Genomic DNA, 21707 nt, shown 5'->3' on the forward strand with positions numbered 1-21707 from the left:
CTACTCTAGCCGTGTTCTTGCATGTTGGTCATTAGTTCTGTGTTTTTATTTGTTGCGAAGTTGAGGTCCTCATATTGCTATTTTCCACTTTTGTTTCTTTAGTGTTTAGGTTGATAAAGTCTAGGGTAAAATCACGTACAAGCTCCCATGCTTTAGTTGTGTTCTTGCAAAAGGGTAATTACTTCCTTGCTTTTCCATGTATTTCGAATTTGATGTTCATATTTTCTTTATTTTTTTTAGTCACTGCACGTTTAATTTACTTGTATTTTTGTTCGAATTGACCTTGTGATAACCCGATTCCGGGTACGACCCACATTATTATAGTCTGAACTCTGTTAACAACTAATTTTTCTAACTTCTAACCACTAGCAGCTAACTTTTTATTTTATGTTTGAATCTTGTAAGACTTTGCGACTACTCACCTCAGGTTACTTATTATTTATGTTATGGATTAAATATTAAAAAATAAAGCTAATATTTTATTGCTATTTATTTTTGTTATTTAATTTTATGTACATTTAAATTTCTATTTTTTACTTTTTAATTTATTTAATATCAGTCCTTTAATTTCATAACTTTAATTTTTTGTCTTTTTATTTTTTCCCTTTATTTCTCAGTACTTTAATTTTAATCCTTTAATTATCACATTTTATTTTCTGTTTATTCTATTTTAGTTCCATGAATAAAGAGATGACATTCTTTTATAGAAAAGAAATCGATGAGATAGCATTCCTAGTAGTTCGAGTGCAAACCTCATGGTCTCTTCTCAAAATATGAAATGTTCTTTATTAAATAAATCGAAACAAATTAATCAATATTCAATAAAAGGATCACAATTTAAATATTGATTCGAGTTTTTTTAATTTCCATCACGATAACGTATAAGCGACTAGGTATCAATTTTCAGCGCGGTGAGAGTGCTTACCCTTCCCTATGCATAATCGATTTTTGAAGCTAAAATGAATCTTGATAATCGCATACTAGTTTTTTGTCTTAAAAATGATTTTTCTTAAAATTGTTTAAAAGACGTTTTTAGGCGTTCGACTTACCTAATACAAAAGTCGATGACGACTCTCAAATCAATTTAAAAAATACAAAAAATTAATTTTTCCAAATAAGTTGTAATTTAGGATTTTCATTGAAAACTTATTCGAAAAATTATGACAGCAACAATAGACAATGTTTCAAAGAAATATAGGACATGTGGAAAAACTAATATGTTTGTCCATAATTTGAAGTGGGTAAGGTCCAAAACTGAGTGATGGAGAAGACTTAAGTGGACCCTAAAAAACACTAACAATTGCTGGAATAATGCAAATGATATATATGTATCAGCTTTCATTATCAAAGTAAGTTACGAAATTATCCTGCATTGGGGTCCCTTTAGATTGAGTTTCCACCATTGTTACTATATCACATAATAAACAAACTTGGAATAGAAAAACCAGAGTTGTTTTTTTTTTATGAAGTTTAGTGAGAGAATATAAGCGTGTGGCATAATATTGGATGCCATGGGAGTGGAGTTGGGGAAGTATTTATAGTTGAAAATCTACCCTGTGAAGAGTGGTGCGTGGAGCTTTGATTGGGGAGCGGTAATAGAGATAGAGATGGATGGGAACCTCCCATGATTTTTAAGTAGAGAGGAGAGAGAAGAAGACTGATGAAGCTTAAAAGTTAGGGGATGTTTGTTTACTTTAAAATAATTAAGCGCTAAATGATTCAAATACTGAATGATTCAGACTCCGAATGGTTTGGATCTGAATGTGACATGCTGTTTGATAACTGACTTTGAACTGAATCAGTCAACACTGAATTATTCAGAGGTGCGAAACCAACGCGCTGAATGCTGAACGGTTCAGCATTCAACGCTGAATAGTTAGATTAAGAGGCAAACAAATAGCCCCTTAGTAAAAAGCTTTAAAAGTCAAATGAATGGAAAAATAGTCCCAAGCCACCGATTTAGCATGCATACATCAGCATTTCGATAACTCTAGCAACAGTTCTTAACATCAAGCAATCAATTTGTAACATTAGTGATTAATTTATTACAAATCGATAAAGCAAGGACTAATTTGTTACTTTTGAAACTTCAGTAGGGAAAACAAAAATTTACTCAAACATAAGTGACATTTGTGTAATTTACCCTAAAATTTATTAAGTCTTAATATTTTAAATGATATTAGAGATTGGATTGAATATAAACAAACATAAATAAACAAAAGTTTACAAACGTAAATAAACAAACGAATCATTTGTTCATGTTCGTTCATTTAATTAAATGAACATAAAATATTGTTAATGTTCGTTCATTTAATAAATAAACGAACATAAACAAACTTATTGTAGAATGGTTCGCTTAACGTTCGATTCGTTTACAAGCATACCTATAATTTCAAAGCAGACAACATTATAGCAAACGATAAATGTAAAGCCCCTGCACTTCAATCTCGGGCTTTATTTAGCATCATTTCAATCAAATCACTAGATCACCAACATTATACCCAAAAAAAAATATAAACTAATGGAAGAATCCCAGGCAACTTGAATTTGAACCTCTAACCTATCCACATTGGGAGGGATCTCTGCATTGGTGCAGCTGCCAAATGCCAATTAAATGTGAATTAAGAGGTACAAACATGGTGTTTATGAGGCTGACATACTGGAATAGAGGAGAGTGAAGAAAAGCCCGACTTCTGGAACACTTTGTATGATTTGGAAGAACTGGTTTTTGCTAGGTTCCAAAACCAAAGACGAACATATCTGTGCAATTCGTGGCAAAAGTCTAGCTAGAGGCATCCCATTTGTTAGACTGCCTCCTCCAGATCGAAAGGCCTTCTCCAGCAAAAAGGAACAAAGTTCAAACTTTGACACCACATAAAGTTATCTGCACGAGAATAAGATTTGGCAGCACATAGATAGTTCACAAAAAAAAAAATGTATGTCCCTTTTTTCCATATATATGGGGTAAGGGGAGGTAAGATAGTAGGCTACCCCAACACCAGATTAAGAGCAGCTTCTGTAAGAGACCTTCCGTAAGATAGTTCACAAAAACATTTATAATTATATTTTGCTTTTTGAAGTCTAAATGACAATTATTCAACATACTACAAGAAATAAGGGAAAAGCTGTCGGGTCCCACTACAATGAATTCAAAACAAAAGCAAAATGGGATGTTATAATAGTCATCAAAATTCTCAACTTGCTACAAACTATATGCATTGCGTCAAGTAGTCTCGTTCAAAGCATTATTCCAAGATCAGAGTCCTTTCTGACTCAAATATGATCCAAGAATTAAGAAAATAGTATATTCTATGTAATCCGGACAAGATTTGGGGGCCAGTTTCTTCTAACCTTGGTTAAAAAAAATCCTGTTTTTTATTGGCTGATTAACCTTTCATCTCACCATTAATGAAACTAAAGCTATTTTCCCATTTTTCCGAACATTCCCCTCTCCCTCATGACTCATAAAACCTTCCCAAATCCCATCTGAGAGGATTTGGAAGAAGGCATGGTTCCTCTTTGGAGGTTTCCACTTTACAGGACAAGTTACTCATAAAGCATAAGCAATTGTCCGCATCTCTTCTCATCTTTTGCCTTTCCCTTTTTTAAAGGAATCTAAACAAGGGGGAAACTCTTATCTCTCCTCTCTCACTTTCTACTCTTTACTCCAAGAGTTTTTTTAATGAGGAAAACAATTCTTTATTTATTTTTTAGAGTAAACTACACATGTAGTACCTACACTATCAGTTTTGGTCCGTTTTAATATCTAAACTTTCAATTATTTCAAAACCATACCTAATATTTAGTTTTTATTTCATTTTAATACATTGTCGTTAAAAACTTAACGCATTTAGTATCTAAACTATCAGTTTTAGTACCTAAATTTTCAATTGTTTTCAAAAACTTAACGTTAAATTTTGAAAGAGTACTAAAATGAAACAAAACTAAACTTTAGATATGATTTTGAAAAAATTGAAAGTTTAGGTAAAACTAATAGTTTAGGCACTAAATGCATAATTTACCCATTTTCTTATTATTTCTAAGAATGATATATCTCGAGTGATTAATCATTCATCCCCAAGAAACCCGAAGCCTTAGGTTTACCAAGCCCTACTATTTGTTGGAGTACCTCCCAGTACTCTCTCCAAAATTCCACAACGTAGGTAGCCCTTCATACATATTCTAGGTTACGTAATCAACCGTTAGCCCCAAAAGAACCCCTAAATTGCTCTATATCCCCCTTCTTTTTCCCATAAATATTTTAAAATAAAGGGAAAAAATAGAAAAAAGAAATTTTAGCGGCAGTTATCTAAGACTTGAGCATCATCAACTTTTATTTTGTTTTTAACTTTTTTTTATGTTCTTTCTTTCCCCAAGCAATGCTTTACAATATAATTATTAAATAAGAATGATTGGTATTAAAGCTTTTGTTGAGACAGAATGGAGTTATGAATTGACCACAACACCCGTTGTTCACTTCTAAGACTACAATAAAACAATATAATGTACTAATGATACCTTGAAATTACTTCTCGTGTCTAAACCATAAGTTGATCAAATTGTGTTAACCGGGAGGATTTGTTTTATCACTGCTGGATGCTTTGGCAAGCTTGTGCAATCTTGGGTCCTCAGGCATCAAGCAGTCCACCCAGTGATGAGGACTTCCCGTGCTAAGTAACATGTCAAGTATTTGCATGATAGTTTGATGAAGTATTGCACTACTGAAGAAGTCCCTCAACTGCTTTCTGCAAGAAAGTTAAAAAATTTCAATTTCCAAGCCATGTGAGGGAACTTTAACGTTCACCCAATGTACTTGATAATCAAAGATAACATTCCTGAAGCATTCAAGTTCATCGATTTCAGGGAAAACAAGAAGTTTCATAGTGGTACTATCTTCTGAATCCTAAAGTGAAAGCATATGGAGCTTGTATGTAAGCAGGGAATGCCATATATAATTAACCCTCAGTGAAAAGGGTATTAAAAAGACATCTAATTACGCCATCATGAAAAGGGTAATAAAAAAAACTCAGGGAAGAGCACATAATTGGCAAGTGTTGTACAATACCAGAAATCCGATTTCCAGGACATTAGGTTTGGTCAGTTACATTTGGGAATAGAAGAATCAGGCATGTCAAACAAGTCATCGTAATTACTTTTTCAGTCCTTCAATGTGCTTTATACCTCAGAAGGTTTTCTGTCACACACCCTACATTTAATACTTTTCTATTTATTTTAAATAATAATTGTACAATGAATACAAAATTGTATTCTTTAAACTAATAACATGTCCAAAAAAAATAAATTTGAAATTAATAAAATTCACATTACCATTTAAAGTTACAATATAAAGTTGATTACTTTCAAATAATAATTATATACATAGTTGAATATTATTATAAAAAATGAAATTAAAAAATGAATTCTAACTTTTTTAAGTTTGTTTCGTATATATAAATATATCACAATTACTTAAAGTGCAGTATTTTTTTACATTAATAGAAAATTAAAAACATTGAAGAAACATTTCCAGGTCGATGTTAACTCACTTTTATCTATAAAATAAATTTATTTAATTAAACTTGATTTCTTTTTTATGAATAGGATGAATCTTGTAAATATTTATATGATAAAATCTTAAAATGGCAATTTAGAACAACAATAAACAATGATGAAAGTTTCTCAATAGAGGAGAAGTTTTTATTTATATAAAAAAAATCTTTAAAATAACAATTTACAAAATCTTACTGATACTTTAACGATGAAATTTTAAAATGGCAATGTAGAAATATAATGAACAATCATGTCCATTTTTGTCAGTTCAACTGATTTTACACATCCGTAATTTTATATAGCATAGATTATACAGTACAGTGTATTCCTTATTGATTAGGAGAAGGAAAGTCAATTGGATTACTCCATAAACTACAAGATCAAATTGACAGACCATACCTTATCTAATGATGTATGATTGGAAATGCTAACCTCAATCAAGCCCTAACACGAAAACCAATTTGGGTTGGCTATTTAAATAATTCTCCTATACTTCACTCGTTTATGGCTATTGTTCTTTAGTAAAATATTTACATAACTAATCCTGCTCTAGCTTATTACTTATGATAGTGCTGATTCAAACAATAATAAACCAAAAAGAAAAGGAATTGAAGAACCACTTACGCTCTCAAAACTTTTGTTGCTGCTGTTTGCATACCGGAAATTAGTTTTAGCAAGCCATGATTGGCAAGAAAGTCGGCACTTGCCAGAAACTTTTGCTGGTCATCCCTGTCAATGAGGGCAGCATCCTCCTGCACGAGAGGCACAAAGACCATATTCAGAGAATAAGTTAATCAAAGGCGCTGAAAGATCATAACTAAGATTTATGGGACCAAAAGATACTAGGTGTAATGACAGCAATCGACAATGAGATTATTCAGTAATATTAGCTACCAATAAGATGATGGTTTAAACAATAAAAAAGTAATGAACACTCAGAATCACATATCAAAAGGGGGTACAAGAAGTGATGAAGCTGAGAGGGTCAAGCTGATTGGATGCATAAATCGTTTAATCAACAACAATCTCCATTAAGGCGTTAGCACATACAAGTACTATTTATTTATACGGTTGATATTGTGGCTAGAAGACTCGACACCTAGTATGAATTGAAGTCCAATTGCTATCTTGATATTTTAATAAACACTTCCAATAGGCTTAGATCCAGGATTATGCAAAAGTTAATTTCACACTTTATCACCCAAATAACCATCCAAACTAGATTTAGTAAACAATGACAACAAGTGCCGAATTCTTCATGAAAACTTCATGTATGAGGCTATTGACCAACTATAAATTCATAAATGCACCATCCTCATCTCTTTTGATTTCATTTTCTTAGATAGTTGTACCATTAATCTTGATGGACCAGTTTGGTGTTTTCAGGCTTATGAAGCAAATATATAAGGTGAATAACAATAATAGTTTAGGTCAAGTAGTATAGCCTTCAACAACGAAAGTGTTCTGATATCAAACTTAATATGACAGTTAAAATAAGCCTCCAGGTAGTAATATATATGAAATCAAAACTATTATCATAGGTTTAGTGTCTGTAAACAGCTGGTTTTCTATATGTCAACCAAAAAACCTCTTTAATTATACCAAAATTTAAAGATTAAAACCTAAAAGGTCGAGAAAAGCCACCAGAAGTTTTCTACATGTGATGGGCATGATTTAGGTTTCAAAAGAACCTGAATTTGCTTCTTCTCTTCCAAATCCCTGTATCTTTAACCACCACGTTGAGAGATATTTCCAAAACTAACACAAGCAAGATGTGAATACATGACTGCATATACCACAACTATTTGGCTTCCACTAACATATTCAGCCAGCAAGCTCTCAACCAAGGGACAAAATGACTTGAAAAGCTACAATGTCCAAACTCCAAAGCCGGCATCACTATTCAAGGTTCAAACCATATGAAAACCCTCCCTCAATTTTTTTTTGATAAGAATAGAAGGCCTCATTAAAAACCCCCTTCATGATTAATGGAGCTTGTAAACATTTCCTTAATCAACGGAAGGAGGAAAAAAGTGCCTTAGGATTTCATTAACATTATAAAAAATACATAGGAATACAACACCCTGAAGCTCCCTTAAGGAAATAAAAAACCATAAAAATAACATCCCTAAAGAAAAACACAAAAATCAACCAATTCTAGCCTTAGCTAGGGCATCTGCCTCTATATTAGTTGTCCTGTTAACCCATCTAATAACCCCTTCAAAAACTCTAAGCTTTTCAATAATATCTTTAACAATATAAGCATAAACAATAGGACATAATTCGACATCCTTAACCCAGTCAACTTCCACCCTGCTGTTAGTCTCAATAATCAAATGATCCTTAATCAACTGGCGAAAAGAGACTAAGAAATATAATCCCTTTTGAATAGCTCTTAATTCCATCAAGGTAGGAGGCCCCGAACTAGAAGACTCCTTAAAAGATCCTAGGATTGAACCAGAAACATCTTTTAAAACACCTCCTAACACACTTCTCTTCCAATCACTGGTAGTAGCAGCATCAACATTTAACTTGATAAAGCCCTTGGGAGGAAGAGACCAAGGGAACTTAGAAATAATCTAGTTAGAGTATAAAGAAACATAATCCCCTAAGGAATGATCAGAAATAAGAGAATCCTTGGAGATAGAAACCTGTTTATACTTTGCTAAAAACCATGAAGCAAGCCTAAACCTTGCTAAGAAGAATAGTTCAGCTTGATCTAGCTTCCCCCCTTCAAACACAATAGAGTTCCTAATTTTCCAAGTGGTCCAAAGGACAACCCCTGGAATAGAAGACCATATAAGTGAGTTAGTCTTCAACTCATCCCAGGCTAGGAGAAAACTTTTGGCATTAACATGAAAAATATAATTAATCTTCCAGAACTTCATGAATTTATTCCATAAAGACCAAACCTCCGAAAACAAGAAAAAATAAATGAGAGGGAGACTCTTCCACCAACTTGCAGAGAGGACATAACAGATCTTTAATACCCTGTACACCTCTTTTAACCAGTTCTGTCTTTACTGCCAGCTTCTGTAGAACCACTTGCCACACAAATATCTCCACTCTCGGAGGCAGCAGACCCCTCCAAATTACATTATTCCATAAATGGACCTCCTCCAAACCCAATGAACCCGAATAACATAGATTAACACAAGATTTAACAGAATATACCCCGTCTCTAGTGCCTTTCCAAACCAGCCCATCAGAAGAATCAAAAGAAAGGGAAAAATTCGAAATGACAACCATCAAATTAGACCACTGCTCAAATTCCCAATCATTCAAGTCCCTTCTCAATTGAATAACCCAAAACCAGCCCAATGAGTTATATTCACCAAACTCGAATAATTTACCAGTCTTGTTTAAGGAAATAGAAAACATTCTAGGGAAAATGACCAATAGTGGATGATCCATAACCCAAACATCTTGCAAAAATCGAATAATTCTCCCATCGCCAACTTGAAAACTGTACTTGCTTCTAATCTTAGAGCCAATAAAGTCTTCTTTGAAATGGTTGTTCACCACAGATTTCCAAATCCAAGAAGCTTTAGGTGTAACCTTACTGTCAAACAATAATAAGGATGAGTCCATATTATATTTAGAACATATCATTTTCCTCCAAACAACATTCCCGTCATTGGAAAACCTCCAAGACCATTTTTCTAAAAGTGCTCTGTTAACCATGTTGATATTCGGAACCCCCAACCCACCCTCGATCTTTGGTTTGCAAACCGGGGACCAACTCACCCAATGAATCTTATTTTTACCATTTCCCCCACCTCATAAAAAATTGGACATAATTGAGTTGAGGACTTTGTAGACCGAGGCTGGAACCTTAAACAAGGACAAGAAATATGTAGGAAGTGAACATAAAACTGACTTAATTAATACCAATTCCCTTGCCAAAGAAAGAGAGGATGCCTTCCAACCCACTAACTTCTTGTTGAAATTATGAACCACTGGATCCCACAGAACTGAAGAATTTCTATATGCACGAAGAGGAAGTCCCAAGTACTCTGACGGAAAACAACCAACTGAACATCCAATATCATTAGCCCATTCCTGAACTTCCTCTCCATTCGAATTAACCCCAAATAATTTACACTTCTTTAAATTCAACTAAAGACCAGACATAACTTCAAACACTCGAAGCACCCTCTTCACATTCAAAATCTGTATCTTCGAAGCACCACAAAAGATTATAAGATCATCAGCAAATTGTAGATGAGATAATTTAAAAGTCCTCTCGTCACTGCTAACAACCAAACCAGAAAATCATCCCTCTGAAACAACCTTAAGGATCAATAAATTAAGAAGCTCCCCTACTAAATTGAACAACAAAGGAGATAAAAAATATCCTTAGTGAAGACCCTTTGCCATTGGGGATTCCTATGGAGGAAGCCCATTAACCAACACTGAAACAGAGGTTGTTGTGACACATTTTGAAATCCAACCACTCCATCTAGAATCAAAGCCCACTTTCCCCATAACTTTGAACAAAATAGACCAGTCAACTGTAGGAATTATAGAAATGAGTTGTCAATCCCTTAAGTTAAGAGATTCTGTAATTATTTTCTGTTTTTCAATCCCTTATTTCAAGGGATTACATCTCCTAGGATTAGTTTCCTTTCTTAGAGTTTCATAGTTTAGAGGCATAATTTGTATATAAATATGTAATATGTTCTAATAAATGTACACAAGAATAAAAATAACAGACTTGTCTGTTCTGTTTTCTACACAGACTATTTTCTACATGGTATCAGGTTAGAGCGATCAATCTGATTTCCGCTTCTCTTTAAATCAATTCCTATTCAACTCTATTTTTTTTCATGGCTAATCTGGATCCCTCAGCATACGAAATCACTTCCCATACCAGCCCCTCTCAATCTGATTTTCAGATTTCAAATTTTCAAAGTAACAGAGGAAAAATCGCCTTTGGTGTGAATATTGTAAGAAGTCAGGCCATATGATAGATCAATGTTGGAAGCTGCACGGAAAACCAGTCGATTGGCAGCCCACACGGTCCAGTTTTTAAAAGGAGCCTCATATTACCTCTCAAGATGATTCCTCAAGCAGTTTTAGCAAGAAACAGATAGAGGAACTGCAACAGATTTTGAGCAGTATGACAGCCAAGCCTACAAATGTGACTTATACTACTACTGATGGAAATAATCCATATGCTTCCTCGGTACAATGGATAATAGACTCGGGTGCGTCAGATCATATGACATGAAATATTGATCTCTTGGAGGAATATAGTGAAAGCAGCTTACCAGCTTCTATCAAAATAGCAGATGGCTCTCTCACTACAGTCAAAGGGAGTGGTTCTGTTACATTAAACAAAAATATACTACTTTATAATGTCCTCTATGTTCCTAGACTTGCATGCAATCTGTTGTCAGTTAGCAAATTAATTAAATATTTTGGTTGTAATGTTGTGTTTGGTACTGGTGGTTGCATTTTTCAGGCACAAGGCTCGAAGAGGGTGATTGACAGTGCTAGGCTGGGCAAAGGATTGTACACCCTTGGAGGTAAAGCATCTCATAATCATGCCTTACCCAGTGCTCTTAGGAAACCAATTTTATCTTCTGATCTCAATACCAATAAAATTATGTTATGGCACTCTAGATTATGTTATCCTAATTTTTTCCATCTTTCCAAAATGTTACCGAAGTTATTCATTAATAAAGACTCATCTTTGTTTTCCTGTGAAATTTGTCAAATGGCCAAACACACCAGAAAACCATATATTCTAGCCAAATTTGAACCAACAACACCTTTTTCTATCATCTATAGTGATATTTGGGGCCTTCTCCTGTCAAAAGTATTTCTGGGTATAAGTGGTTTGTGTCTTTTATAGATGATTACTCTAGGAAAACATGGGTTTTCATAATGAGAGAAAAATATGAGGTTGAATCTCTCTTTAAAATTTTTTATCAAAAAGTTGAAACCCAATTTGACACAAAAATTAAAATTCTAAGGAGTGACAATGGGAGTGAGTATTTGAATAAAACCCTTGGGTATTTCTTTAAGGAAAAAGGCATTGTTCACCTTACTTCTTGTGTCAACACACCTCAACAAAACGGGGTAGCAGAAAGGAAAAATAGACATCTTCTAGAGGTTACTAGGTCTCTTATATTTGCTGCTAATGCTCCTAAGTATCTTTGGGGGAAGCTCTTCTTACAGCCACTTACCTCATCAATAGAATGCCAAGTAAGACCTTAGATTTCAAAATTCCTACTAAGGTTTTGTTTCAGCTGTATCCCCATTTTAAATATTTAAACTCAAGTCTTTCTCCTCGGGTGTTTGGGTGTACAACCTTTGTTCATATCCACAACAGAGGGAAATTAGATCCTAGGTCCATAAAGTGTGTGTTCTTGGGCTATTCTTCGAGTCAGAAGGGTTACAAGTGTTACTCACCTTCCACAAAAAAGACATGTCTCCTTTGATGTTACATTTTTTGAAAACCAAACTTATTTTTCAGGAACAGAAATTCAGGGGGAGAGTTACAAGGAATTTCAGCCTGTTCAAACCGATATTTCTTTACAGCCTATTAATTACAAGGAATTTTAATATGTTCAAACCGATATTTCTTTACAGTCTATCCTTTCCTTACCTATTACTGTCTCTTCAAAGCCAGCTAGCACTGTCCTAGTTCCTAGGGAGGGTGATGGGAATAACCTAAATAACTCTGATGAATTACCTTCCTCCTTATCTCAGCACTCTAGTCCGTGCAAAACACCTTCCACCACTACCAAAAATGCACCTAACAATGACCCTGAAACCATAACTCCCCAGCCGAAACAACTTAGTGTTTACTAAAGAAGAAGGAAAGATGTTGCTGAAGAAATCAGTCAACCTAGCATTTGCCAAGAACCAGATTCGGATCCTGTTGCAGCTGAAACAGAAGATAATGATGGTTACCAAGAGGCTACTACTGTTGATCTTGACGACTTTCCTATTGCTATTAGGAAAGGGGTAAGAAAATGCACTTCTCATCCCATAAATAAGTATGTTTTATATGGGAAATTACAGTCTAATTTCAGGGCCTTCACTGCCAGCATTAACACTGTGAAAATCCCAAGAAATGTGACAGAAGCATTTCAATCTCCTGAGTGGAAAAAGGCTGTGGAAGAAGAGATAAAAGCATTGCAAAAGAATAAGACATGGAGTTTGACAGATTTGCCAAAAGGGAAGAGAGTTGTTAGATGCAGGTGGATATTCACAGTCAAATATCATTCGGATGGGAGTGTGGAAAGATACAAGGCAAGGCTGGTTGCTAAAGGTTTTTCTCAGTCCTATGGCATCAACTACCAGGAGACTTTTGCACCGGTTGCAAAATTGAATACCATCAGAATATTGTTATCAGTAGCTGTTAACATGGACTGGAAATTACATCAGCTGGACATAAAGAATGCTTTTCTGAATATGAACCTTGAAGAAGAGGTATACATGGAGGTCCCCCCCCGGATTAGAAGGAAAGGTCAATAAGAAAACTGTGTGCAAGCTCAATAAATCCTTATATAGCTTAAAACAGTCTCCTAGGGCTTGGTTTGATCGATTTTCTAAGGCTATTACACAGAATGGTTTCAAACAAAGCCAAACGGATCACACATTATTCAGAAAAATTACACCGAGTGGTAAGATAACCCTCCTAATTGTCTATGTAGATGATATGATTTTAACTGGCAGTGATATAGAAGAAATAGAAAAGCTAAAGATGAATCTTGCAAAGGAGTTTGAAAATAAGGATTTAGGAAGTATGAGGTATTTCCTAGGTATGGAAGTTGCAAGGTCCGAGGAAGGGCTGGTCATAAACCAGCGTAAGTATGTTTTGGATCTTCTTGCAGAAACTGGGATGCTTGACTGCAAACCAGTTGAAACTCCAATGGAGCCAGGCTTGAAATTTTGCAAGGAAAGGACTGGAAATCCAGTAAACAAGGAAACCTACCAAAGGTTAGTTGGGAAGTTAATCTACTTTTCATTGACCAGGCCTGATATTGCATACTCAGTGAGCATTGTTAGTCAACATATGAGTGATCCTCGAGAAGAACATTTGGAAGCTGTTAACAGAATTTTAAGGTTCTTGAAATTTACCCCAGGAGCTGGACTTATATTTTAGAAAAAATCAAGACAGAACAGTGAAGGTTTATACGGATGCAAGCTGGGGAGGTGAATTAACTGATAGAAGGTCAGTTAGTGGCTACTGTACCTACGTTTGGGGTAATTTGGTGACTTGGAGAAGTAAGAAACAAGTTGTTGTCTCTCGAAGTAGTGCTGAGTCAGAGTTTAGAGCAATGGCTCTCAGAATATGTGAAGGAATGTGGATTAAAAGACTGCTCACAAAACTGAACTTAGATGACAAGAAGAATTTTGAGATTTTTAGTGACAGTCAATCAGCTATGAGTATAGCGAAAAACCCAGTGCAGCATGATAGAACGAAAAACATTGAGATAGACAGACATTTTATTTACGAGAAGGTCAACAATGGAGTTGCAAAACTGCAATACATTCCGACGAAGAAACAGCTGGCAGATATCTTCACCAAAGCCCTTCCACGAGTGTCTTTTGATGAGATGTCATTCAAACTGGGTATATACAACATATATACACCAGTTTGAGGGGGAGTGTAGGAACTATAGAAATGAGTTGTCAATCCCTTAAGTTAAGAGATTCTGTAATTATTTTCTGTTTTTCAATCCCTTATTTCAAGGGATTACATCTCCTAGGATTAGTTTCCTTTCTTAGAGTTTCCTAGTTTAGAGGCATAATTTGTATATAAATATGTAATATGTTATACTGAATGTACACAAGAATAAAAATAACAGATTTGTCTGTTTTCTACAGTCTATTTTCTACACAGTCTATTTTCTACATCAACCGTATCATAAGCCTTCTTAAAATCAACCTTGAAAACACAGACCTTTAATCCATTTTTCATCCAAAAATATATCCCCTCATTAGAAATTATAGAATAATACAAAATTTGACGACCGAGGATGAACGCAAATTGCGTTGGACTAATAATGTCTGAAATACAACTCCTTAATCTCCTAGATAGACACTTAGACATGATCTTATACAAACCACCTACTAAGCTTATAGGCCTATAGTTATCAAGGCCACCAATATTTGAGATCTTTGGAATGAGCCCATTCGTTCCCCAAATAGAAATTATGAAAGAAATTCAAAATATCATCCTTAAGGACATGCCAAAACCTTTTGAAAAATCCCAAATTTAAACCATCTAGCCCCGGAGCTTTATTACTATCACAAGACTTCAAAGTTTCCCATATTTCCTCCTCAGAAAATTCTTTTTCTAAAACAGACTCTGCTCCATAGAAAATCTGGAAAAAATTAGCCTTATGTCATCAACCTCCAATGTGGACCGTTCATTAAAATTTTTAAAGAAATGATCCCTTACTGTGGCCTTGATTACAGACGGGTCTTGAATTATCTTTCCCCTAATGTTTAGGGCATTCAATGCATTCCTCTTTCTTCTCACTGTAGCACAAGTATAGAAGTATCTAGTGTTACGATCCCAATCTTCTACCCACTTCGATATGGAGTACTGGAACCAAATCTGCTCCTGTATTTTATAAAGTCTCCACAATTATGCTATATGAGTGTTCAATTCTGCTGGTAATTCATTGTCAATAAAATCGAGCTGCTGCTGAACATCAACCTCTAACTTGTGAATCTTCTTTTCTAATTCAGAAATCAAAGCTCCTTGAAACTGATCTCTCTTCCCAACCCACTTTTTGATTGCAAATTTGGTTCTCTTCAAAAGACTGAAAATTCCAGCTTTCCTTTGGTTTTTCTTACAGTCTTGAATAGAAGACTTAACCAATTTCTCAAAACCTTCCTCCTCCATCAAATAATTAAATAATCTAAAATGTTTTTCCCCCCAGTCAACTTCTCCATTCTCAAGTGTTATAGCGTTGTGATCTGACACGGACCTTGGAAGAAGTGACTGAACAATATCCGGGAAAGTAGCCAGAAGTTGACTATTAACCAAGAAACAATCCAATCTTACAAAAGTGGGATTATCTTGGTTATTACACCAAGTAAACCTACCCCCATTCATAGGAAGATCAATTAGACTAGATTAAAGAATAAACTGACTAAAGATTCCCATTGAATTTCTGTTATGACCTCTGTCAGCCTTCTCTTCTTCATATAAATAAGCATTAAAATCTCCTCCTACACAAACAGGAAGATTTTGTCCACTTAAGAACAAGCTTAGTTCTTCAAAAAAAAAAACTAGCTTTCTCCTCCTCCATTAAAGGGCTATAAACATTGATAAATCCACATCTAAAATTATTAGCTCTAAATTTACCTAAAATAGCTATAAACCTCCTGCTAACATACTGATTTTCCAACTCAAAAATATTTTCATCCCAACAACACAATAAACCCCCTAAGGATCCGATCGATGGAGATTCAATAACACATTTAAGATTATTTAACCCACTTATTCTAAGAAAAGATCTCTGAATCTTCTCTGTTTTGGTTTCTTGCAACCAAAGAAAAGTAGGATAGATCTTAGAAACTAAATTCTGAACAACCCTCTGTTTTTTCCCCCAAACCCCTAACATTCCATGAGCAAATAATTAACTTTGTCTTCATCATTGTAAAAACAAAACAAACTAATCACCTCCTACAAAATCACCTTGATTAACCACATTCGAACCTTTCTCTAAATTCATGACTTTTTTTCCAAAAAGGCTTCTTTCCCTTGCTTAAAAGACACCCCCAAAAGCTTGCTTACCTCCCAAGTAGCTAAGCTTCCTCCAAGAAATCCGAGAAGGCTGAAGAGGAAACTGTAGTAATACTCACTTGTTCAAGGGCTTCCCTTAACAGAATTCTTTTGGCTCTTCTGACAAAAGAACCAGATTTGAACCTAGGACAATCTCCTTCTGAATACGAGCCTTCAAACTCCTAACCACACTCCCATCCTCTGAACATCTATCAATAGTAGGATCTTCACTCCCATTAACATTCATATCTGCTGTTGAACAAATCTGTTTATTAGCACTTAGAGCCATATTTTTCCTCCCTGACTGGCTATGACTTCCTCTGTATCAGGCTTAAACTTCAGAATATTCCCAAACAAATATTTCCTGACCCTAGACCTCTTATAAACCCTTTTATAAATGTTCATGCTTTTAGTTTCTACCAGATCACTTTTGTTGAAAATGGTCTTTTGGAACGATATATCTGTCTACCCCTTGAATTATTTCCAGAATTAATAGTGATGGATTCTACCAGTCTTAAATCTGCATCATTGACCTCTATTCCATCACTATCAGTCTAATTTGCATTTGAACTCTTTTCCATGACTTCTTTCATTTTTCTACCAATCTCTACCAAATCAAGGTTCTGAACCAATTCCCAAAGCTTGTTAATTTTAAATGCTGGCCCAGAAGGAATTACCTTTAAATCTTTTAACCCAGGCTGCCCAAAATCTTCAGATTGGGCCTGTGATCCAACAGTCGAAAAATTTGAATTTCTAATTCCCAAACCGGCAAACTCCCCCACTTTTATACTCCCAACATTCTGACAGCCCACATTTAAAGCATTTCCTATCTATGGAAAGTCTTGGAAGTTGTTGTTCCCCACCAACTCCCCAGAACCAAGAAAAACTCCCTGGTCAATCCACTTGTCAACTCTCAGTCGATTTTCTTCTGCTGAACATACTAAACCTTTCCCATTTTCTGATAGCACTCTGTCTTCTTCCTTTACAGACATCATCTCTCCAAAATGTCCCCAACCAGAACCTTCCATCGGAGAATCACTGAAAAAAGAGCTTGAAGACTGACACCGATCCAACCTTGATACGCACTTTAAAGGATCTTCCATATGATCCAAGAGTGATCACCTCCGGAACATCAAAAGGGCTTGCCACCCTCATTAAAAGTCTCACCATTGTGAGATCATCTTTTTTTTCTAGTGGCATCATGTATGTCAACCACGGTTCCTTATCTCCCTGTTATATGTTCGAAGAATGGATAGGGACCCCAATTAATTCCACTAGACAGAAGGCCATTGGGACTCCCTCTTCATTCAATAATGGTGCCAATCGATCAAACCATAGTTCTAGTTCCTCTTTCCTCTTCATCCATATATCCAACATCTCTTCGGATGATTTAAAAACTATAACGCAAGAATTCCATACATAGCCCCATCTAGCAATTTGGACTTCATAACCATCATTAACTAAAGCCTTCTGAACTAACTCAATCTGAAATGAATGTTTGATAATCCGCGTTAATGACCTTTTAACCCAGCTTGAACTTTCAGAGGGAATATGTATTTCTAAGATATTTTCCTTAACTTTCCCCCCGTGAAGATCATCGGATGAAAGTTCCCTGTTCCTCATTGCACTTCTGGTTGACATCAAAGCATCTTTATAAGTTCTATCATCCCTTATGCTTCTGTTAAAGTCTTCTACCTCTTTTGATTTTGATGTTTCTGCGATATTCTGACTGAAAACCTTCTTTGAAGAAATATTCTTCCCCACTATCCTTGGACGAGCTTCCTTATATCTTGCAGGACCAACTATAATACTCCCCCGTCTATCATTACACCATTTAATTCATCAACTGCCCTCTTCAAGCCTGCCTCACTCTTAAACTGAACAAAAGCAAAGGTGGAGAATTTGTATTTTGGATTTCTTGTTTCTTTGGGGATGAAAACTCTCTCAACCGGACCATGGACTAAGAAAATTTCCCTTAAAGTACGTCGAGACACCCTCCTACTAAGATTGTCGAAAAACGCTGTCCAGATCGCATTGGAAACTGCCTCACTCATTTTCTTTCCTTTCACTTTTATTTCTCACCCTCCCTCAAATTTGAATGTAATTATAAATATTTTTCAAAATAGAAGTCCAAGTCATGTATCATTCCACCTTAATAAACCATCTTATTGAGAAATTGAAAAAGAGATTCATCAAAAGAAATCCTTAGTTTCTCAAACCATAGAGACAACAAATATGAAGTCAGGTGATGTGCCAAATATCATTAAAAGTGAGAACAATTGACTTAACTATATTCTCAATAATTTCTCCATATGAAGAGGCAAAATCTGTAAGTTTATATGGTTTCAAAAATCATCTACAGTTAACAAGTGATGAGTTGAACATATTATCAAGCATTATGGATAAAAATGTAGAGCTCTTACAAGTAAATGAAAGCTTCCATGACCACGTGCAGTATCAATATATAAATGTCTTCCTAGAATGTTGACTTGTACTTTAATATATAAGCTAAGAATTGTTACTGCCCATATTGACACCACCATTCTTGTAAAACCTGGAAAAAACCAAATCAGATATCGATTTGAAATATTTGATATGGCTTAAGACCATGCAATTTATAAAAACCAGAGCAGCAAAACACTAAGGAAACAAAAGGCAACAAGCAACATACTTAAAATTTTGAGTCTACCATAATCCAAGTTTCTCTGAAGAAGACAAATTCTTGGGCTGATCCTTCCCTTTCATCAGTCTATTTGTAAGATGTGAAAGATTCAAATCTTCATCTATACGACAACTTAAAAAGCGTATTGCATGAGGCAATGTTGTTGTATTAGCAATTCGTTGAATGTTCTCAAAATGGACTTGCATCCTGTCCATGTTACGAACACAAGAAAATATAAGAACCAAAAGAGTGATTTGTTCCAAAAAGATCGATACGGTTTTGATCAGTCTTACTTAATTCATCGTTTTCCCTCTCTCTTGCGAGTTCCCTCTCCAAATCAGTAAGCCTACGTTTGTGAGCATCATATAGCTTATACAACAAATACCCACTTCCTACAACACCTGCAGTAACCAAAACCTTCCTCCTATGCCTTCTCCAAAGATCCCTATATGCAAAAAAATGTAATAATATATTAAAAAACAATTCAAGCTCATAAGGAAATGGTAAAAATATCTCGTAAACCCAATATTAAAACAGAAGCAAAGAAATAGACTTGTAAACGAACCGAACGAACACCAAGAGGGTATATTCATGTTTGTTCGTTTAACTTTAACCGAACACGAACAACTAAACAAATTAAATTTTTTTTTGTGTTTGTTCATTAAGAAATGTAGCTTATTCGTGTTCATTCATGTTCATTCGTTTAAATGATTGACGAACACAAACGAACGAACATAAACAAACAAACATAAAATTAATTAGGTTTATATTTGAAATGAGGGTTTTTCTTTCCAAATAATTTTAGGATTTATATTTTCATTAATTGATTTAAGTATTTTTTTTGTTTTAAAATTAAATAAATTTTAAAATATTAATGAGTTTAAGGTCAAAATTTATTAGGTCTTAATATTTCAAAATGTCCTAATATTTCAAACTGGTTGAATATAAAGAAACAAACATAAACAAATACAAACAAACATAAATAAACGAATATAAACCAACATATTACCAAAAATTTACAAACATAAATGAATGAACGATAACTTTTGTTCATGTTCGTTCATTTAATTAAATGAATATAAAATCTTATTCATATTCATTTGATTAATAAAGAATAAAATCAAAAACAAACTTATCGTGAAACGGTTCGCTGAACAGGCCTACAAAGCAAAGCATGAATCAGCCATTAAATGAAAACAACAGAAAAATAGCAATAGACGCATACAAGCATAATATCAGGGAATGCAACTTACCCAAAAGCAAAAAAAAAATGTAATTGAAGAACAAAACAATCTAGGTATCAGAAACCCCATAGATAAAATCGAATAAAACGAACAATTAAAGGGGGGGAATGAAAACTTACCTTAAATAGAGCATATTTTCTGCTATCAGCTATCGAAGCGACGCATTCATTTGGAATAGGTAAATATGTAAGGGGAATAACCCAAAAAGAAAAACAAACCCTACACTGAATATAAGATAAACAAGGGTAATCTTTAAAGACTGAAAACGAAATATGAAAAAATATTCTCGATGATGAGTGACGGAAAACGGCATGAATTGGGATAACCAACCCTTAAAACATAAGAAAAATATTATGGTTAATTCCAAGACGATGGTTTATTAGAGAAGAGAGGATGAATTTTGTCAACGAAGCTCAGCCAAAACGTTTATTATTTTGATTTATGATGAAATAAAGGAATTTGGGGTTCCCAACTAATTAGAGGTGTAGCTGACTACTTTCCAGAAATTCTATTCATTTTAATAAAAAATATATGTAATGAAAGAAATGAAAAAAAAGTGAAGGCCTCTTACATTTTTATTTTTTATATTTTTAAAATTTAGAATTAAATTAGTATATATTTATTAAAAATTAAATTTATTACTATGTTAATTTTAAAATTATTACATAATGCATCATATGTCCCTAAACTATACTCATTTCAAATTCGTCCTTAAACTTTTGAATATTTAAATTTCATCCGTAGACTATGACTCTCATTCTAAATTTATTAATAAACTTTTGAACACTATAATTTCATTCCTAAACTATGATCCTCTTTCTAAATCAATTCTCATACTTTTGAATATTCAAATTTTATCCCCAAATTCATGTAAATAAGTAATTAGTTTCAAACATAATTTAACCTAAATTTTATTTTTTAAAACATATAATAATATAACTCGGCCTAATGATTTTTATTAACAAGGGATGTGATTAGGTATACGTATAGTTCACGATGAATTTGGAATATTCAAAAAGGTTAAGGGCCAATTTAAAATGAATGTCATAGTTTAGGAATGAAATTAAAATGTTCAAAAGTTTGAAGACTAATTTAAAATGATAGTCATGGTTTTAGAGATGAAATTAGAATATTTAAAGGTTTAGAGACCTTAAAATGAAAATCCTACTTTTTTATAAATAGGAAATACAACCATAGGCTTCATTAAAAAAAACCCTAAACCTAATTGGGGAAAAGAGTACCCATATTAGTAAAAACAGAAAGAACCTCAAGATAACACTCGACAAAAATACAATAGCAAGCTTAACAAGAAGACCACATTAACATTTGAACCGAACATGAACCAAAAATTTGTCTTAACCACTTGGATTTTCTCTTTGATTAACATGAGAAGACTTGTTCTCACCCCTTGCTTGTCTAGGCTCATTCTTATTGTGGCTAAAAGAAGAGTCATCAATCTTCTCCCTGTGGAACAACGAGAGCAACTCTAACG

The 21707-nt window shown here is 34.3% G+C and overlaps 1 pseudogene; it reads right to left on the bottom strand.

The window, feature by feature from the left end:
- Window positions 1-2369: 2369 nt before the first annotated feature.
- On the bottom strand, window positions 2370-20611 carry LOC120178780 (annotated as a pseudogene).
- Window positions 20612-21707: the final 1096 nt, after the last annotated feature.

This window comes from Hibiscus syriacus, unplaced genomic scaffold, assembly GCF_006381635.1.
Source record: "Hibiscus syriacus cultivar Baekdansim isolate YM2019G1 unplaced genomic scaffold, ASM638163v2 tig00112382_pilon, whole genome shotgun sequence".
In the NCBI taxonomy this organism is placed as follows: domain Eukaryota; kingdom Viridiplantae; phylum Streptophyta; class Magnoliopsida; order Malvales; family Malvaceae; genus Hibiscus; species Hibiscus syriacus.